The 4945-nt window shown below is 47.5% G+C and overlaps 1 long non-coding RNA gene across 1 annotated transcript; it reads left to right on the top strand.

Annotated features, from left to right (window-relative positions):
• Positions 1 to 494: 494 nt before the first annotated feature.
• On the top strand, positions 495 to 4700 carry LOC147959542 (uncharacterized). Its single transcript, XR_015611318.1, has 2 exons — positions 495 to 1520; positions 4450 to 4700. It is a non-coding gene; the product is annotated as an uncharacterized LOC147959542 (long non-coding RNA).
• The last annotated feature ends 245 nt before the right edge of the window (positions 4701 to 4945 follow it).

Here is a 4945-nt window from a genome sequence, read left to right as displayed (position 1 = left end):
TCAATTCTCTCTGTTGTGCGTTTTGAGTCCAGGCACACTCGCACGCGCCCGCGACACCTCCGAAATATTATTTTATAAGTGGCCGGAAAATGTTCTCTGAATGGGTTAAAAGTTGCCACGCGGTGTTGTTATGTTGTGGGTAGACCGTCTGCCAAGTTTCATTGCATTCGGAGTCTGTTTGATGCCCCAACGGATAACTATAGCGGCACCGCTGCCGGTCTAACGTCAGACATTTTCGGACTCCGAAAACTGTTGTCGGGTCTCTCTCTCTTCTCTCCTCTCAGCCCGAGGCCTTCTGCACAGCCCACAAGTTCCAACCAACCCCTCGCGTGCGCGTCCGAAACTTTCCTAGACCCGAATCGGGTTGTCGTTACCGATGGGTCCGGATCATCCCCAAACATCTATAAAACATCTCTTTTTTTATTTAGACTCCCTAACCCATTTATTCCGGACCGCCCGATCGCGATCGGATAATCCAAATCACCCCCCTTTCATATATATAGACCTACTTGCCTAACCCTAAAGCCTAGGCTTCTTGTCCCATCGCGCCGCCACCCGCTCAATCCCCTTCGGGATCACCCACAACCAACCACCATCCTCCCGTGCCTCTCTTGTTTTCCGTTGCCGCCCAACCACAGCAAAGCCGCAGCCTCCCTCGCTTTTTGGATCGGCAGGAACCGCACCTGGATCCCCTCCCTCTCGAGCACTTCCATGGAGCCAAGCTCCCGTGCCTCCCGTTTGTCCTTCCCGAAGACCAACATCACCGAGTCCTCGCAGCCGCCTTTGTCCGCGCACTCCCGCGCCGCCAAGATGGAGCTCTCCTGCGCCGGCCTCTCAGGAGCGCCGCCGCCCTCGACCCGTCTCTGTCCGGCCGACAACGAGCAGTAGCTCGCCGGAGTTGAGCTCCACCCGATCCGCCTCCCTCTACCCGTTGCTGGCGCTCGCCCCGTCAGTCACCCATCGCCGGAGTTCCTCGCCGGCTCGCGCGCCAACCTGCCGGGACCAAGGCGTCGACCACCACCACCAGGAGCTGGCCGCCGCTTCCCTGCTAAGGGCCCCGGTCCGCGTCCTCCGGCCACCCCCCGTGCTCGTCTTCTCGCCCGGATGGCCACCTCGCCAGCATCCCAGGGCCCGAGCTCTGCCGCGCCATGCCCACCTCGCCTCTGCCTCTGGTTTCTCTGCATCGAAGCAGTGCAGAGGAGGACAAGCGCCGCGAGCACCCGAGGCCTCGTCCGCCCGACCACCAGAGTACCATCACCGGCGTACAGGACCTCGTCTCCACCACCAGAACCGCCCGATCTTCCTCGTCCCCGCCAGGTGGACCACCTCGAGCCACCACAGCTCGCTGGAGCACATCCCCGCTGCCAGGCCTCTTCCGCAGCACCCCGGCTTCCATGCCTCGTTTTGAATCGATCTGGCCGAGATCGACCCCGCCGCTTCGGATCCCGGCGACCCCAGTTCACCGTCGCCGCGCCAAGTTCCCTGTCGCCATGGGTGCCGGCCTCGTTATTTCCCCCGCTGTGAGCAACTTCCTTCGTAACTGAAACTTCTTTCTTTTCCTAGATCCGTTCTGGCATTTATAGTCCATTTAGCATTACCACTGTGATTCTTCACGAATTCAGTAGTAGCCAGACTGGTTAGAATTCCTTGCTCTGTGCAGGAGTTCCCGGGATCGAGTCCCAGGCTCCTCGCATTTTCCTCTGTTTTCCTTTTTCAACGCTGTCACCCACGCGCTTGGGCCTAATCCGCCAGTGCTCTACACTGTGCTTCTCAATCCGGCCCAGTATTCTTTTTTTTTCTCTTCTGCTCAACGAATTTTCCCAATTATCCCAGGATGTACAGTTTTGCAGAAAAAACCTTACTGTTCATACATTTAATAACTAAATAAACGTGCATCATTTGTAAAAACATTATATATGTAAAATGTTTAGAATTTCATCTAGTTTCATAATATCCAACTCTCATCCATGTTTAAAATGTTTAAAATGTTGTTTGCATTTAATTTGCATATTGCCGTGTTAAAATGCTTTATTTCATAACTAATTAATCGTAGTTCGGTTTTAAATAAACTTTATATGTAAATGGGGTAGAATAATGCCTAGTTTAACATAGTGCACTCATCTTGCATGTTTAACAACTCTAAAATATGGTTTAGGGAAGAACAGTAGCAAATCCAAAATATGCACATGAGGATTTTTCGGATTTGTTGTTTGTTGTTTCTGGCCTCATTTAAACTTGCCTAAATAGTTAGTTTATATATGTTTCACCTCTTGCCATGTTTAACAACATTTAATATTGATGAGTACATAACCAAGAGAGAACTAAATAAGTCTTGTGGCGCTTGGGCCTAATCCGCCAGTGCTCTACACTGTGCTTCTCAATCCGGCCCAGTATTCTTTTTTTTTCTCTTCTGCTCAACGAATTTTCCCAATTATCCCAGGATGTACAGTTTTGCAGAAAAAACCTTACTGTTCATACATTTAATAACTAAATAAACGTGCATCATTTGTAAAAACATTATATATGTAAAATGTTTAGAATTTCATCTAGTTTCATAATATCCAACTCTCATCCATGTTTAAAATGTTTAAAATGTTGTTTGCATTTAATTTGCATATTGCCGTGTTAAAATGCTTTATTTCATAACTAATTAATCGTAGTTCGGTTTTAAATAAACTTTATATGTAAATGGGGTAGAATAATGCCTAGTTTAACATAGTGCACTCATCTTGCATGTTTAACAACTCTAAAATATGGTTTAGGGAAGAACAGTAGCAAATCCAAAATATGCACATGAGGATTTTCCGGATTTGTTGTTTGTTGTTTCTGGCCTCATTTAAACTTGCCTAAATAGTTAGTTTATATATGTTTCACCTCTTGCCATGTTTAACAACATTTAATATTGATGAGTACATAACCAAGAGAGAACTAAATAAGTCTTGTGGTGTTTCGCCAATAGGCAACTCGTTGCATATTGAGCTCCACTTAATTTCTAGTATTGGTTGTTGCACTTTGCCATGCCATGCCTCGTTAAACCGGACATGCATCATACTTGATTGTGCATCATGCCACATTTAAGTGATGGTTGTTTACAATGTTGTTTGCTCCTTTCCGGAGTTGCTTCTTGTTAGTTTCCGGCAATGTCGCGTTTGTGAGGATTCATTCGACTACGTCCGTTTGTCTTCTTCATGAACTCGTTCTTCTTCCTTGCGGGATTTTAGGCAAGATGACCATTACCCTCGAAATCACTTCTATCTTTGCTTGCTAGTTGTTCGCTCTATCGTTATGTCGCGCTACCTACCACTTGTTTTTCAAGCCTCCCAAATTGTCATGTTAGCCTCTAACATTTTTCAACCATCCTAGCAAACCGTTGTTTGGCTAGGTTACCGCTTTTCCTCAGCCCCTCTTATAGCATTGCTACTTGCAGGTGTCGTGCAGGTAGTTTCCTGTTGGAACATGGATTTGTTGGGGTATCACTATATCTATTATTTAATTAATGCATCTATATACTTGGCAAAGGGTGGAAGGCTCGGCCTTATGCCTGGTGTTTTGTTCCAATCTTGCCGCCCTAGTTTCCGTCATGTCGGTGTTATGTTCCTTGATTTTGCGTCCCTAACACGATGAGGGGTATGGGACCCTCTTGATAGTTTGCATTGACTAAAACTCCTCCAGCAAGGCCCAACCTTGGTTTTACATTTGCCTAACAACCTATAACTTTCCCTTGGGTTTTCGCGAGCCCGAGGGTCATCTTTATTTTAAACCCCCCGGGCCAGTGCTCCTCTGGGTGTTGGTCCGAACTAGAGTCCTTTGCAGCGCCACCTCGGGGAAACTTGATGGCTGGTTTTAGTTGTACGGAGTGCTCATCCGGTGGGCCCTGAGAACGAGATATGTGCAGCTCCTATCGGGGTTTGTCGGCACATTCAGGCGGTCTGTCTGGTCTTGTTTTAGCATTGTCGAAATGTCTTGTGCACCGGGATTCCGAGTCTGATCGGGTGTCCCGCGATGGAGGATTGTCTCCACGGATCGTGAGCTTGTGATGGGCTAAGTTGGGACACCCCTGCAGGGTTTAAACTTTCGAAAGCCGTGCCCGCGGTTATGTGGCAGATGGGAATTTGGTAATGTCTGGTTGTAGAGAACTTAACACTTGACTTAAATTAAAATGCATCAACTGCGTGTGTAGCCATGATGGTCTCTTTCCGGTGGAGTCCGGGAAGTGAACACGGTCTTGTGTTATGCTTGAACGTAAGTAGTTTTAGGATCACTTCTAGCTTCTCGATCGTTGCGTTGCTTCTCTTCTCGCTCTTATTTGCGTATGTTAGCCACCATACTTGCTTAGTGCTTGCTGCAGCTCCACCTCATCACCTTACCCTACCCATAAGCTTAAATAGTCTTGATCTCGCGAGTGTGAGATTGCCGAGTCCTCGTGACTCACGGTTACTTCCAAAACAGTTGCAGGTGCCGGTGATACCAGTGCAGGTGACGCAACCGAGCTCAAGTGGGAGCTCGATGAAGATCTTGGTCGTTGTTATGTAACTTTTCCGGAGGATCAGTAGTGGAGCCCAGTTGGGGCGATCGGGGATCTACCATTTGGGGTTGTCTTCCTTTATTTTGGTTTCATAATCGGATCTTTGATTGTACTCTGGATGATGTAAGTTTAAATTGTTATTTGTGTGAAGTGGCGATTGTAAGCCAACTCTTTATCCCTTTCTTATTCAGTACATGGGATTGTGTGAAGATTACCCCACTTGCGACTAAACCACCATGTGGTTATGCCTTTAAGTCGTGCCTCGACACGTGGGAGATATAGCCGCATCGTGGGTGTCACATGGATGGAGGCAGTAGTATCAATTTCCTTTATTATGATACTTTTCACCGGATGAATTTGATTGGAAAAGATCTTAAGCCGTCCTCTACAGTCTTTCATGGAGTGGTGCCTGGCAAGTCG

This window comes from Triticum urartu, chromosome 7A (genome assembly GCF_056163025.1).
Source record: "Triticum urartu cultivar PI428250 chromosome 7A, HENAU_Tu73, whole genome shotgun sequence".
Lineage (NCBI taxonomy): Eukaryota > Viridiplantae > Streptophyta > Magnoliopsida > Poales > Poaceae > Triticum > Triticum urartu.
The sequence above is the reverse complement of the archived record's forward strand: the minus strand, read 5'-3'. Positions and strand labels throughout refer to the sequence as shown.